Here is a 17086-nt window from a genome sequence, read left to right on the forward strand (position 1 = left end):
TGAACGGAGTTGTCTATAAAATACACATTGAAGACGAACTTCCACACTTCCTGGCAAATATTACCATAATAACTGTTTGGCACGTGTGGTTTAATTATAACGAGTTGACGAGATATTGCAACACTGTAAAGGAAAAGGAAAGAAGACTGGAGTTTATCGTCCCGTCAGCGACAAGTCCATTTAAGGCCGGAACAAAAGCTCGCATTTGATGAGACAGGAATTTTATGTAGGAAACTACAGAAACCTTGCATCTTGTTGGCAAGTCGGCATAACTGCTTCATTATGTACACCACTGGCCATTAAAATTTCTACACCAAGAAGAAATGCAGATGATAAACGAGTATTCACTGGCCAAATATATTATACTAGAACTGACATGTGATTACATTTTCACGCAATTTGGGTGCATAGATCCTGAGAAATCAGTACCCAGAACAACCACCTATGGCCGTAATAACGGCCTTGATACGCCTGGGCATTGAGTCAAACAGAGCTTGGATAGCGTGTACAGCCCATGCAGCTTCAACACGATACCACAGTTCATCAAGAGTAGTGACTGGCGTATTGTGACGAGCCAGTTGCTGGGCCACCAGTGACCAGACGTTTTCAGTTGGTGAGAGATCTGGAGAATATGCTGGCCAGGGCAGCAGTCGAACATCTTCTGTATCGAGAAAGGCCCGTACAGGACCTGCAACATGCGATCGTGCATTATCCTGCTGAAATCTAGGGTTTCGCAGGGATCGAATGAAGGGTAGAGCCACGCGTCGTAACACAAATGAAACGTAACGTTCACTGATCAAAGTGCCGTCAATGCGAACAAGAGGTGACCGAGACGTGTAACCAATGGCTCCCCATAGCATCACACCGGGTGATACGCCAGTATGGCGATGACGAATACACGCTTCCGATGTGCGTTCACCGCGATGTCGCCAAACACGGATGCGACCATCATGATGCTGTAAACAGAACCTGGATTCATCCAGAAAAATGACGTTTTGCCATTCGTGCACCCATGTTCGTCGTTGAGTATACCATTGCAGGCGCTCCTGACTGCGATGCAGCGTCAAGGGTAACCGCAGCCACGGTCTCCGAGCTGATAGTCCATGCTGCTGCAAATGTCGTCGAACTGTTCGTGCAGATGGTTGTTATCTTGTAAACGTCCCCATCTGTTGACTCAGGGACCGAGACGTGGCTACACGATCCGTTACAGTCATGCGGATAAGGTGCCTGTCATCTCGACTGCTAGTGATACGAGGCCGATGGGGATACAGCACGGCGTTCCGTATTACCCTCCTGAACCCACCGATTCCATATTCTGCTAACAGTCATTGGATCTCGACCAACGTGAGCAGCAATGTCGTGAAACGATAAACCGCAATCGCGATAGGCTGCAATCCTACCTTTATCAAAGTCGGAAACGTGATGGTACGCGTTTCTCCTCCTTACACGAGGCATCACAACAACGTTTCACCAGGCAACGCCGGTCAACTGCTGTTTGTGTATGAAAAATCGGTTGGAAACTCTCCTCATGTCAGCACGTTGTAGGTGTCGCCACCGGCGCCAACCTTGTGTGAATGCTCTGAAAAGCTAATCATTTGCATATCACAGCATCTTTTTCTTGTAGGTTAAATTTCGCGTCTGTAGCACGTCATCTTCGTGGTGTAGCAATTTTAATGGCCAGTAGTGTATTAAGCAGTGTGCCGTTGCGTTACACTGCGCGCCTGTTATTAGTGACTATACCTAGCGCTCTCTCGGTAACAAAAATGGTTCAAATGGCTCTGGCACTATGGGACTTAACTTCTGAGGTCATCAGTCCCCTAGAACTTAGAACTCCTTAAACCTAGCTAACCTAAGGACATCACACACATCCATGCCCGAGGCAGGATTCGAACCTGCGACCGTAGCGGTCGTGCGGTTCCAGATTGTAGCGCCTAGAACCGCTCGGCCACCCCGGTCGGCTCTCTCAGTAACGATAGATTGCTTATATAGTTAATTTTCAAATCTTATTCAGTCTGACTTTTTCTTCTGGTATCAAGCGAAGAGCGTAGTTTACGATAATCTAGGCTAAGCTCTCGTGGACCTCGTTACTAGGATTATAGTTGTTACCCTGTAGGAAATACTCCATCCAACCACAAAATGGATAGAATAATTATAGTTGTTGCTTCGCACTCCTGCTAGGCGTATGCTTCAGTACGTGTAACAACTCGTAAAACATCGCTGTACAGTCTGCTGCAATCATGGCGGTTGAGATTTTGAAAAAAAAAAAAAAAATGCTTTAAAGTAGCAGTTCTGTGCAATAACAGTACAGAAACTCAGCGACAATGGATAAAGATGTACAAGTTGTACCACGAAGATCTGCATTGCTTTTGGAATTAATTTTGAAATATTATATACCCGTTATTCATCATTGGGTTTTGAAGCTCTAACAGTAGCTGTGTTTGCAGAGAAAAACTACTGGATATGAGGTTCACCTATTATACAAACCTCTCTCTCCGTCTGAACAGGTATTGAAGGCCCGACGGTACCGACCGAACACCGTGTCATACTCATCCGACAGGCGTCACTGGATGCGGATATGGAGGGGCATGTGGTCAGCACACCGCTCTCCCGGCCGTATGTCAGTTTACGAGACCGGAAACGCTGCTACTCAATCAAGTAGCTCCTCATTTTGCCTCACAAGGGATGAGTGCACACTGCTTGCCAAACAGCACCCATCCAAATGCTAACCACCGGCCGGAGTGGCCGCCCGGTTCTAGACGCTACAGTCTGGAACCGCGAACCGCTACGGTCGCAGGTTCGAATCCTGCCTCGGGCATGGATGTGCGAGATGTCCTTAGGTTAGTTAGGTTTGAGTAGTTCTAAGTTCTAGGGGTCTGATGACCTCAGCAGTTAAGTCCCATAGTGCTCAGAGCCATTTGAACCAAATGCTAACCAAACCCGACAGCACTTATTTCTTTTATGTGACGGGAACCGGTGTTACCATTGCGGCAAGGCCGTTGACGTTTGCATAGTAAAATCCAGTAATTAGCTGCCTGCTTCTTTAAACATGATACTACAGTTCGTCAGAAGGTAATAATTACTTTGTTACTTTATTTATAATCTCACAATCTACCTGACACAGTCCCAGAGACATTATATGTCTAACACTTCAACAGATCGCAGTTGTCATAAGACAATGAGACATTGATTTATTTATTTAAAATATCACACTACATCTTTTACGGTTTCTAAGACCTTATGAGACTGGTCGATACGAAGACACTGCTACTCACCAAGGATTCGCTGTATGGAACACCTGGAAAAGCCTCTGCAAGTTTTTAGGTAACGATTACATTCATATAAAACTGACAATGTATTTTGTTGTGATGTTTTTAAAACACAGTATTAACAATATCTTATCACTGTGACGTTGTTATGAAAATCGAACTAGATGTTGTCGCAACTTGCAACTGCTATTGTGGAATTTGTGATCTTGCTCCGCAACCCCTAATGGTTTTTATTTGTGCGATTATTCTTTCCGGGGCAAGATTGCCGCGAAGAAGATTTGTGTTGAAAGCTATTAAAAACATAAAAAAATAAGTCAATGGTGAACATAAAGGCTGATATGAAATGTGACAATTTTCAGATAACGTGAGCTATTCTCTGAGTGCAATGGAGACACGATACTGGTGAGGTCGTTTAGTATTACTTGTGGAAAGTAAGAATTTTGAATATAGATTTGAGCAGAGTTTCATGTGGAAAGTATGATGTATGTCTGTGGAGGGAAGGAGTTAAGGAGGTGACGTAAATTTTTGCAACTGGGTAGAACTTTGAAGCTACGTACGTAAAGGAGGTTTGTAGCCTTCACTTGGGATGGGAATGGTAGGATAGGTTGCAGGCGATGTAATGGATAAATCTGAGTGATAGTTTATCTCGGAATGGGAGGCAGTTAACATTATCACGGGAAAGAACATGGGACGTGTGGAGACATGAGGAAGGTGAACTGAAAACGAAACTTCTCAGAGTGATTTTAGGATTCTAGTGCAAGAGAGATGTAGGATACGTGGAAGTTTTACGTACCAGAGGAACTTAATGGACAGTTATGGGAAGCGAGGAGACAGGGGAGACTGATATGAAACGAGAGGTGTTGAGCGCATAGTTCAAGAATTTGTCCTAGCGAGTAATGCCACGAAACGTTTCTAACTCAAGTTTTACTAGCGTAAAATATTAAACACGTCATGTCCGTCACGTAAAATGTATCAGTATGGAAATCTGTTTTCCCCGTTGTACCGTGGTTGAACAGCAATTTTAGAGAAGGGCATTAAAAGTTGTGACGGCTTAGAAAAGCTCTACGAACGACATCAGTACGGTGCGAGAAGCGGTCGGTGGAACCCTAAAGAACAGGCTTTTCCCAGAGTCATTCTGTAGGCGTCGTAGTGTTTCCCAGCGAGAAAGAGCTTCCTTCATGAAAATGCAGAAAGCAATCTGTGTGTGCGAGTGTGCGTGTGACGAGCAGCGGAAGCTGGCAAGGTGTTGCTCAGACTACGAGGAACCCCAGCGTTTAGTGAAGACAAAGAGGAATTGCGTCAGCTGGTGACGCGGTGTAACCGCGCCTACTCGCCTTCTCGGTACGGCAGACACGCCTCCTGATAACCGCAACGCGCCACCACGTGGTGCAAGTCTGCATATGCTCTTCACGGAAGGGAACGGGATCAGGGTATTCACCGGCGGAAGCTGGCTGGCGCCTCGCCTACGTCTCAACAACCATGCTAACTACCAGCAGACGACAAAGCATCTCCAGACCTTGCAGATGGGGTAGCTTGCGACCGCCACAACCTTCGCAAGGGGATTGATTCGAATCGCTGTTTCGGTTTCCTGTTGTTTCCATACGTGTTGTGCGAAAGGATCAGCATGATTGCTAAAATATACGGCTACCATTTTCCCTGTTCTTGTTTACGTTTGCGTAGGCAGAGTGTTTGTTTTAACTTGAGACAACTAATTACATCGAAAGCGACGCATCGTATGAAAAACATGTTCTACGTAAACAGTTAATATGACTAAAGGGGACATCTGTCTGTGCTACAATTGGCCACCTCCTAACCATCCCTCCTGCATGGGTAGTGTCAACTTTATATTTTCAAATATGGGCCCCCATTTTATTGCACCTTCCGATTCCACGCAAAAACAAAAAAGAAAATTACGCAGGGTTTACTCAAACCGCTGTTTTCCATTCATGGCAAATGGTGCTGTAATCGACAAATATCAGAAGTGCCTGTTGAAACGTCTCTGTGGAGTCGTTTCATAGAAGCTTGTCTCACTGGATTCTGTGCATCCTATTCTGTCCACTGCCTGATTGAGGTTTAATTTGTTAACTCTCCTAGAAAGACTGAGCAATCAAAGTAATGCTTATTAAATGATGTTATGTTTGATTTTTTGACCTGTATTTCTTACGTTTTTCCCTTCACCCTACCCTATGTGTGCGTAAATGTGACTGAATGAGTGTTTTTAAGAGTGGTTTCGGGTTTCTTTTGTGGGGGACGCTGAGTTGGTTGTCGTCTGCTAGGAGTAGATGATGTTTGCTTCTTTGGAGGGTAGCACAGGATGACCAACTTAGGATCCCAGTACCTGGACAGAGAGGTTTACCCCTTTTAGTCTGAGGTTGGTTTGCGTGTCAGGTTGGTGGCGGAAGCCTACCCCTCTGGTAGCTTCCGTTGCACCGGTAGTTCGTAGCTCCTAGAGAGGGTTTGTGCCTTGCCGAGTGAATTTTATTTCGTGACGGCAAAATCATTCTTCTATTGCACCATTAAAATTTATTACATTTGTGCGTGGTTTAATGTCTAATTTCTGAACATTTAACTCGTAATCAAGTTTACCACGTGCCGTTCGTAAGCGGCTGACCCGGATCCCATGTCGTATATCTAGTACAAACCTTGCGAATCGGATAAACTTCTTTCCAAGCTAGTGCATGAGCATAATGGTGATAGGTATCTCTCTGAACTATTTCTGTCGTGGGTATGTAGATGGAATGATTGAATTATTGTGTTCCACTTCCATTTTGCGTATTTTTCCTTTTTTAATTGCGCTATTCTACCATTTTTGGCGAATTATTTAGTTAAATTTTTCATTCAGGCACCAGTCATGTGTATTTATAGGATGTGCATCAAATTCAGTAATGAAATAAATGTGCTACTTAAAAGATAAACTCTGCGTCCATTATCTTTCTCATTGATGCCAGTTTTCAAATTAATTTTCTATTCCCTGGTTTTTATAATTTAATCTGTTTGCTTGTGATGAACAAAAATGGGAGGAAAATCAATTTAATTAAACAAGCTCATTGATATACGACATACAATGCTGTTCATCTTGTTAGTGCCTTTAAAAAAATTGCATTCTTATAATTAAATTCTTTATTTAATTAAACTGATAATTTCCAGTTCGGTCTTTTCTTAATTGTTAGGAAGGGCTTGGGCTGGTGGCGACCCTGTAATTTTTAAATTTTTAATTGTCCTTGTGAGGCGGTTTAACCAGAAATTGCGCACAAGGGTTACATCTCCATTATTCTTGGTACGTAACGTATGTCGAGCCTTGGCTAGGATCCAGTTACAGTTCTACATACATACTTTACACTGTTTTGCAATTACGAACCGATGCAGTTGATTCTGCATCTTATCTAAGATGTAAACGTAAATCTTTGTGTTTGAGCATTTATTGTGAATTACAATTATGGTGAGAGGCAAGTGAAATCACCGAAATCTGGCACCTCACTGGTGAGAGGCAAGGGGACTCACCGAAATCAAGCACACCAATGGTGAGAGGCTAGTGGCCTAACTGATAACAAGCACACTGATGGGAACAGAAAACTATTGCATCAACGTCGTTGTTCCTGGATCACGCTACACGTAGCTTCTAACGCCTAATAATATTGTACTGTATAATTAAACTAGCAACTCTAAAGTTAATATGGAACATAAAAAATTAATCGTTAGAACAGAAAAGTTTACATTTACGTCGTAAATGGAATCTAGAATCAAATTCATCGGTTCTTAATTGCAAAAACAGGCACACTTGATATTTGTGATAACAGCGCCATCTGCTACTAATGGAAAACAATGCCTTGAGTAAACCGTAGACCCTACGTACTTTTTTTTCCATAGAATCTACCCCGATAGCCGTTCCCCGTCACAATCATTCGCTCACGGACTTGAGGGGACAGTGACTGGCTGCATGCCTCCGTGAGTGTCTAATCCCCTTTATCTAATCTTTCTGATATCTACGTAAGACAAGTGATTAGGCAGTAGAATGATTACACAGTTCATCTCGAATATCGGCTCTTTAAATTCAGCTAACAGTGCTTCGTGGGATCGGATAACATCATCTTCCTTCCAGTGATACACATTTAGGCTTCCTGAACCAACCATAATACGGTCGTTATGCTTTCGTTAGGGCCATACGCGACTTATCACTGAAAACGGTCATTATGATTTTGTACGACATCTTTCGATTTTAAAAACTCGTGTCTGTGTCTTTCTGACGTCTTCCGGGAGGCCGAATTCATTAGGTCCCCAATAGTGAAGGAGCACTCTGGAATACTTCTTGTACTATGTTATCTTGTCAGAGGAACTCCATTTCCCCATTACCTTGTCACCAAATCTGCCTTTTATTAGCCTGCTTACTACTGACTTTACGCTTTCGCCTCATTTTTTATCGCCTTGTAATAGAAACGCAATAAAAATGTAAAGCATTTAGAAGGAGAGGAGGAAATGAAAAGAAGCTTCCGAATTGCGAGATTATGTACTTTCAGTTCAGTGGTTACAAAATCGAGTCTAATCAATAACGTTGTAACTGTCGCTCGATATCCTGGATATTGGCGCTGAGACGGAGTTGCGATCCTACATTCACACATATAAACCAAAATATTATGATCCCATGCTTAATAGCATCTTGCTCCATCTTTATAAAACAAAAAAATACAGCAATTATTCTACGTGGCGTGGGTTAGACAAGTCCTTGATAGGCTTCTAGAGGTATGCGGCACTAGTTCCGAGGGCTATCCACAAAGTACATTACGTTTTGGAATTAAAAATAAATAAAGTATTGGAATTTTTTTTATTGTATACAGATGCAAGCCACACTTAAATACTACTTTTCTACATAGTTGCCATTTAAATTAAGGCACTTATCGTAGCGATGGACGAGCTTGGAAATTCCTTCGTCGTAAAATTCGGCCGCCTGCGCCTTCAGCCACGTGGTTACCTCTTCTTGAAGCTGTGCGTCGTCATCAGAACGCTGCGTAGCCAACCACTTCTTCATTGCTGGGAATAAGTGGAAGTCGCTCGGTGCCAGGTCAGGACTGTACGGCGGATGAGGAAACAACTCCCACTTAAAAGATTCGAGGACTTCACGAGTGACATTTGCCGTGTGGGTCCGGGCGTTGTCGTGAATCAGCAAGATCTTTGAGCCCAACTTCCCCCTGCTCTTGCTTTTGTATTGCTCTTCTGAGGTTGTGCAGAGTTTGGCAATACCTTTGAGAGTTTATTGTAGTGCCTCTTTCCAGGAAATCCACAAAAATCACACCTTTACTGTCCCAAAAGACAGTCGCCATTACCTTCCTTGCCGACATTGTCTGCAGGCATTTCTTGGGTTTTGGGGGGGAATTAATTTGTGTGTCCCCACTGCATTGACTGCAATTTTGTCTCGCAGTTCACATGCTTAACCCATGTTTCGTCACCAGTAACGATGCAATCGAGTAATGAGTCGCACAGCTTCAAGAAGAGGTAACCACGTGGTTGAAGGCGCAGGCGGCCGAGTTTTACGACGAAGGAATTTCCAAGCTCGTCCGTCGCTACGATAAGTGCCTTAATTTAAATGGCAAATGGCAACTATGTAGAAAAGTAGTATTTAAGTGTGGCTTTCATCTGTACATAATAAAAAAAATTCCAATACTTTATTTATTATTAATTCCAAAACGTAATGTACTTTGTGGATAGCCCTCATATATATATATATATATATATATATATATATATATATATATATATATATATATATATATACTCAGGTCACCCAATTCCAGTAAATTACCGGACGGTGTTTTGTAGGTGAGGAACTGGTACCCGAATGCGTCCGAAACGTGTTTCATCAGGTTAGATCAGGCTAATTTAGTGACCAAGACATCAACGTGAGTTCGCTATCACGTTCCTTAAAGCACTGTAGCCGATTTTGGACTTGTGACATGGACAGTACTCTGCTAAAAGTTGCCATTACTGACAGAGAAGGCATTAAGAATGAAAGGATACAGGTAGTCCGTATTAGGGTTTGTGTGTTCCACAACTGTCATGGTGCCTTCGATTACTATCACAGGTCCAATGAAATCCGAATTAAATGTGCTCCATAGCATAATACTGCCATCATCGGCGTGCGCCCTTGGCGCGGTGCATGTTTCGTGTAGCTTTCCAGGACACGACCATCGATATGGTGTACAAGAACTGTGATTCATCCAGCCAGGCGAAACGATTTCATTTATCAACGGTCCTTTTCGGTGATTCTGTGCTCACTGCAGTCGTAGTTCACGGTGTGGACGGGTCAACATGGGAACACTTGAAAGTCGTTTGCTGCAGAGCTTATGTTCAACAAAGTGCGCTGAACGTTGTGGTGTCTGCACCAGCATTGTACACTGTCGGCCAATGTGCCAGACACCGCCACCTATCTTGATTTGCAGTGCGGGCAAGCGTCCGATCTCCACGTTTTACGGTGAGCCGTGGTAGTCCAAAACCTTGTCCTTACTCGTGGTTTCACTGTCCTTCAGCCACTCTCCAATGATGTTCACGACAGTAGCACTCAAACAGGCGACCAGCTTCATCATTTCCGACAAGCTTTTTACAACGTGCCGGGCCATATCAATCTGCCAAGTCAACGTCGCATACACTATGTGGTCAAAAATATCCAGACACTCCCAAAAACGTACGTTTCTCATATTATGAGCATTGCGCTGCCACCTACTGCCAGGAACTCCATATCAGCGACCTCAGTAGTCATTAGACATCGTGAGAGAGCAGAATGGGTCACTACGAGGAACTCAAGGACTTCGAACGCGGTCAGGTGGTTAAGTATGCGAGATTTCCACATTCCTGAACATCCCTAGGTCCTCTGTTTACGATGTGATAGTGAAGTGTAAACGTGAAGGGACACGTACAGCACAAAAGCGTACATGCCGACCTCGTCTGTTGACTGACAGAGACTACCGACTGTTGAAGAGGGGCGTAATGTGTAATAGACAGACATCTATACATACCATCACACAGGAATTCCAAACTGCATAAGGATCCAGTCCAAGTACTATGACAGTTAGGTGGGAGGTGAGAAAACTTGGATTTCATGGTCGACCAGCTGCTCATAAGCCACACATAACTCCGGTAAATAATAAACCAAGCCTCGCTTGATGTAAAGAGCTTCAACACTGGACGATTGAACATTGAAAAAACGTTGTGTGGAGTGATGAATAACGGTACACAATGTGGCGTTCCGATTTCAGGGTGTGGGTATGGCGAATGCCCGGTGAACGTCATCTGCCAGCGTATGTATTGCCACCAGTAAATTTCGGAGGCGGTGGTGTTATGGTGTGGTCATGTTTTTCATGGTGGGGGCTTGTATCCCTTCTTGTTTCGCGTGGCACTATCACAGCACAGGCCTACATTGATCTTTTAAGCACCTTCTTGCTTCCCACTGTTGAAGAGCAATTCGTGGATGGCGATTGCATCTTTCAACACTATCGAGCACCTGTTCATAATGCACTGCTTGTGGCGGAGTGATTACACAACAACAACATCCCTGTAATGGACTGGCCTGCACAGAGTCCTGACCTGAAGCGTATAGAACACATTTGGGATGTTCTAGAAGACCGACTTCGTGCCAGTCCTTACCGACCGACATCGATACCTCTCCTCAGTGCAGCACTCCGTGAAGAATGGACTGCCATTCCCCAAGAAACCTTCCAGCATCTGATTAGATATATGCCTGCGAGAGTGGAAGCTGTCATCAAGGCTGAGCGTTGGCTAACACCATACTGAATTCCAACATTACCGATGGAGGGCGCCACGAACGCGTAAGTCGTTTTCAGCTAGGTATCCGGATACTTTTGATCACTTAGTGTTTGTCAGCGGATTTCCCCATTTGCTGTGTGTCTCGTCACTAGAATGAGTCATCATTTGGCTGATTCTTTTCTTACCACATCATGTGCCAGCAACGCTGCCAGGCGGTATTCAATCTTGCGGTGGGCGGTGTTCATAATGTTTTCATCAGAATATTTACTATTCGAAATATTTCGGGGCTGTCACTGGACCAAGAGTACGTCAACATCACGCGGACCGTTCATGGAGACACGTTGTGAATATAAACGAGGGTTATCCTGTTGAAAGACTGTACCAGGATATAATCTCACGAGAGGTGATCCGTGAGGACATAAGATGTCTGTCACTTACTGCTTTTCCATCACAGTTCCCTGCGTCACTACCAGACGCGACCTGGATTCATACCTGATGTATTTTCACACCAAAACGCTAGCAGTAACACAGGTGTGTCTCTCCAAAATAGTGGCATAACATGTCCGCTTGTCTCGGTACCCCCACAGTCGTAGATGATGGTGAGCCGAGGTAACGCAGTAGCGAATTTCATCGCTGAAGAAGATACCACGCCATCGATCCATCGTCCTATGTATGGCGCCACACTAAGGCAGTCTTTCGTGCAGTGGTGCTTGTAGTGTCCCAATCATGGTACGACTATCTAGTAAACAACTAGTGGGGCACACGGTTGGTGTTCTTTCAGTGAGCTTATTACGTGTGACCGAATGACAGTTCCAGATACGAAGAGGTTATGATTGGAATGATCAGACTTAAGTCGATTACAACCTTGACGAGGGACGGAACACACTTCAACATGGGGCCACTATCACATCAAAACACCCCACATGCCTGAAAATTGCACAGTTATACCAGTTATCTATGTGCAGACCCACAAAGGCCCTCTTTCAAACTCTGTCATCTGTTAGAAACTCTAAAAACTCGCGAGCACACGGCAGTCTCATAGTCCTTCTCTGTGCACACTAATAATGTGATGGACTGTTCAACTAATACATGCTCTGTTATACATGAGAAAATGGTCACATACTGACAACACGAATGCACTCTGGTTGCCGTTCTAGTCACCACAGACGTTCACTACTCTAAACATTTACATACCCGTTGATAGTATATATGTTTATGTATTGTGTCTCTATTGGACAATATTTCCCATGCATAGTCCCTGTGGCGGCTCGTGAGTATACATTGTGAGAGTTCACAATTTTTTAGATTCAGCTAAGTTTTATACAACTGCAGCCACTGTGAATAATAATAACAACAGTAATAATTATAATAATAATGAGATGCATAACCTATTTGACACAGGAAAGAATTGTTTTTATGGAATTTTGTTGTTTTGTGCATAATTAAGTACAGTTTAAGGCAATAACGAAATAATGTTTAAGCTTTCACTCCTCTACGTTTCTCATTTTTGTGTAAGTGGGAGTTTTCGTGCTTTACCATTTTTTCGGACAAATGTACAAGATCCCTAACAGGTGTATTAGTTCACAAATTTACTTCCGCGCTGAAAATCAGATATTCTTACGCTGCACCAACACAGGGACTTGTGCTAGTTCTACACTTCCGTTGTTAAACGTTAGCTTGTACTCACGCCTATTTCATTTCGTAACTCTCTCAATCAAAAGATCTGCTCTCGGAGGCCCTAGTTCCTTTGCGGCTAGCTTTTCCTGATAACTTACTTTTATGTTCACAGAAGGAGATTTTCACTCTGCAGCGGAGTGTGTTCTGATACGAAACTTCGTGGCAGATTAAAGCTGTATGCTGGACCGAGACTCGAACTCTGAAACTTTGCCTTTCGTGGGCGAGTGCTCTACCGACTGAGCTACCCACGCACGAGTCACGACGCTTCCTCATAGCTTTACTTTTCTGTTTGCATTTAAAATACATTCAACGTAGTTAATGTTTACGCTGCACTCGAAAGCCGAGTCCCGCACAGTAAACAACCAACTCTAGACACAATCTGCCGTTTGTGTAAATGCGTAAACTCAACTAGTAATATCTACCAACATGGTCACCTGACTAGAACACAAATGGGGCGCTGAGGTCCATAAGGTTCAAATGGTTCAAATGGCTCGAAGAACTATGGGAAAATGGTTCAAATGGCTCTGAGCACTATGGGACTTAACATCTGAGGTCATCAGTCCCATAGACTTAGAACTACTTAAACCTAACCAACCTAAGGACATCACACACATCCATGCCCGAGGCTGGATTCAAACCTGCGACCGTAGCAGCAGCGCTGTTCCGGACTAAAGCTCCTAGAACCGCTCGGCCACCGACGCCGGCGTGCTATCACCTAGTAGGATTTATGGCGAGTGAACGGGGATGAAAGTCTGCCGCAGTGTGCTACCACCTGGTGGCACTGAGGTAAACTTCTAGTTGAGTGAAAGGGCTAGCTGTGCATATTGTGAACCGTGCACCGATGTTTATCAATTTACATGTATTTGACCTGCAAGGTAATTAGGTCACGCGAGTTGCTCAAGTGCAAAAGCTCCATAAAACGTGCACAACTGAAGCTGTGCTCGTAACCCTGATGCCAAGTTTCACGGAGTCTAGAGGAGCAGTAGCGCTGTAGATTGAAATGCCGTGTTTTTCAGATTGCAGTATCTATAATGTGTTTAACAGACTTCAAAGAAAAATAACCAAGAAATCCGCTAAGTGCCGAAAGTTAGGGTGTTCACGCGCTCTTGAGCTCTTACACAGCAGCCGATACTGCATACAGGAAAGTTTTTGCATTTAACGATCAAGTTCACAATTATGAAACTAGAAGCAGCAATGGTCTGCAAAGAGAACTTCATGGCAAGGCCCTATATCAGAAAAGTATAAAATACCAATCTAAAAATAATATTCATTACACTACCTGCCGAAATTAAGAACATAAAAATGTTGGCTTCACTTAATAAAGATTTGAAAGAATGCTAATATTTAACAGTTTTCTTAGCACTGAAGAACATACAAATTATTCACATTGACAGTTCTGCCACTATTTCCAAGAAGAATTATCTTTCATATAAAGAGTATTCCTGCTATTGCTTCTCTCTTTTTATTGTTTCAATGAAGTCGGAAGATACAGAGGTTGGACAAAATATGGAAACACCTTGAGAAATGCATGATTGAACACAAATGTAGATGCTAACCAAGCCTGCGGCTTGTGCTGTTGTACGTGACCACGAACGGCACCTGTGAAATGTCCTCAATACGTTGCAAGTGCCAGCAGTGGTCATCAGAACGGTGTTCTTTATAGTTGCAAGTGCAGAGCTAAGTCAATTCCGAAATGGGCAAATTGTTAGTGCTTGCAAGGTGCCCGCTTCCCTAAGGCAGCCGAAGTTTTTGGTGTACCAAGGGACACCGAATCGAAGATTGATACTGTGCACAGGAAAAGTGGAAAAACACCATCCGTTAAGGCACAAAGCGGGTGCAAGTGTGTGCTGAGTGCTCGTGATAGACAATCAATAAAGAGGATTGAGACGTAACATAAGCAGACGACAGCTACAAAAGTTACTGCACAACTGGCTGTCGCAATAGCGAACCTTATCAGCACCATAAAAATACGAAAGAGGGGGAGGGGGGTCTAAAAGCAGAGAATTGCAGGTCAGATTGGAATTCCAGAACCACTTACCAGTGATGCAAATACCCTTTACAGGAAGACATGGTGCCAAAGACGTAAAACCTCGACTGTGGTAGAATGGAAGAAAGTCTTTTGGTCAGATGAGTCTTGTTTCACACTGTTTCCAGCTTCCGGCAGAGTTTACGTCCCAAGAGTGAAACACGGTAGGGGTTCGGTGATGATTTGGACAATCGTGGTATTATATGCACCCTATGGGTACTGTGCAAGACCGCGTTACTGCTAAGAGAGTACGTGACTATTGGGGCTGATCAATTCTTTCCCATGGTACGCTGCGCGGGGTAGTCTCTCGGTCTAGGGCGTCTTGCTACGGTTCGCGAAACTGCCTCGTCGTAGGTTCGAGTGCTCCCTCGGGCAGGGTGCGCGTGTTGTCCTTAGCGTAAGTTAGTTTAAGTCAGATTAAGTAATGTGTAAACTTAGGGACCGGTGACCTCAGCAGTTTGGTCCCATAGATACTTACAACAGATTTCCAAATTTCCCATGGTACAATGTTTGTCCACTAACGTTGATGCTGTGTTCCAAGAATACAGGGCCCAGTTCACACAGCTCGTATCGTCCAGGACTGGTATTGTGAGCAGGAAGATGAATTGTTGCATCTCCCCTGGCCACCGCGGTCAGCAATATCAATGTTACTGAATTTTTGAGGCTCTCCACTATTCCGCAAGAAGAACGGTGCAGATTCCCTTGAAAACAACATAAGATCTACATTTATCCATTTCAAGATGACTGTAATTGGTTTTGAATGCCAACGGGTTTCAAAAATGGTTCAAATGGCTCTGAGCACCATGGGACTTAACATCTGAGGTCATCAGTCCCCAAGAACTTAAACCTAACTAACCTAAGGACATCACACACATCCATGCCCGAGGCAGGATTCGAACCTGCGATCTCAGCGGTCGCGCGGTTCCAGACTGTAGCGCCTAGAACCGCTCGGCCACACTGGCCGGCGCCATCGGATTTCCTACACCTTATTATGCGTGGTAATGTGTTGTGTTTTTGTTGTTTCGTTACTTTTGTTCACTCCTTGCATGTCTTTCATATAAAGATTATTTCTGCTGTTGCTTGTCCCTTTTTATTGTTTCAATGAATCTGGGTATGCATCAAGCTGTCGTGACAAAGAACAATAATGGTTGTATAACTGAAGTTGAGTGTGTGAAATGATGTGGTTTGAACGGTGTCGAAGTGATGATGTGTGTGGAAAAACTAGTATGTAAGGGTTTCCACAGTTTTTTACACACTATATTGAAATTCTCTTCTAGGAACTCACGCTCTCGGAATTGAAACAGAAGACCCTACTCTGATGCAAAACGCCTGTGTTGCAACGTCTGCCTACTAAATGAACCTGTAGCGAAACGTGCTGCTCTTATTAGGACTTTCTTTATTTCCTGTATCAGCCCTATCTGGTACGGATGTTACATTTGTTTACGATGAGGGTCTATGGCCACTCCCTGCGCCAAGAGTCGATCCTGTGCAGGTCTTCCTGTATTTCGCTACAAATTGTAGCGTTACGACTTCTCTGTATACAACAAGAGCATCCCAGAAAAGCCTCGTGGTATTACCGACGGTATCTATTAGGTTGGCAACGGCCTTGCCGCAGTGGATACACCGGTTCCCTTAGGATCACCGAAGTTAAGCACTGTCGGGCGTGGTCGGCACTTGGATGGGTGACCATCCAGGCCGCCATGCGCTGTTGTCATTTTTCGGGATGTACTCAGCCTCGCGATGCCAATTGAGGAGCTACTCGACCGAATAGTAGCGGCTTCGGTCAAAAATTCCATCATAACGACCGGGAGAGCGGTGAGCTGACCCCACGCCCCTCCTATCCGCATCCTCCTCTGAGGATGACACGACGGTCGGATGGTCCCGATGGGCCACCTGTGGCCTGTCGACGGATTGTTTTTTTATCTATTACGTCACCTATGTATATTGTGGAAAGTAGTGGTCCTATAACGCTCCATGGGTCACCCCCGAAGTTACTTGTACGTCTGAAGACTTCTGTCCGTTCAAAATGACATGTTGTTTTCTGTTTCCTAGAAACTCTTCAGTGTCATCACTGATATTCCGTACGCTCGTGTTTTGTTCACTGGGCAACAGTGCGGAACTGACTCGAACGCCTTCCAGAAGTCAAGGAACACGGCAGCTATCTGGGCACATGAGTCTACTGCTGTCTGGGTCTCGTGGACAAACAGTCAACTGGGTTTCACACGATCGTTGTTTTCGGAACCCATGTTTATTCCTATTCGAACTCCAGAAATGTTATAATACGAGATCATAAACTATGTTCCTGTCCGCTGCTGGTTGCTGAATGATCGCCGGCACGGTAGCTCAGCGTGTTCGGTCAGAGGAT

General features: G+C 44.2%; 1 pseudogene; it reads left to right on the forward strand.

Annotated features, from left to right (window-relative positions):
- The first annotated feature begins 16317 nt into the window (after positions 1–16317).
- On the forward strand, positions 16318–16435 carry LOC126299707 (5S ribosomal RNA; annotated as a pseudogene).
- Positions 16436–17086: the final 651 nt, after the last annotated feature.

This window comes from Schistocerca gregaria, chromosome X (genome assembly GCF_023897955.1).
Source record: "Schistocerca gregaria isolate iqSchGreg1 chromosome X, iqSchGreg1.2, whole genome shotgun sequence".
Taxonomy (NCBI): Eukaryota; Metazoa; Arthropoda; class Insecta; order Orthoptera; family Acrididae; genus Schistocerca; species Schistocerca gregaria.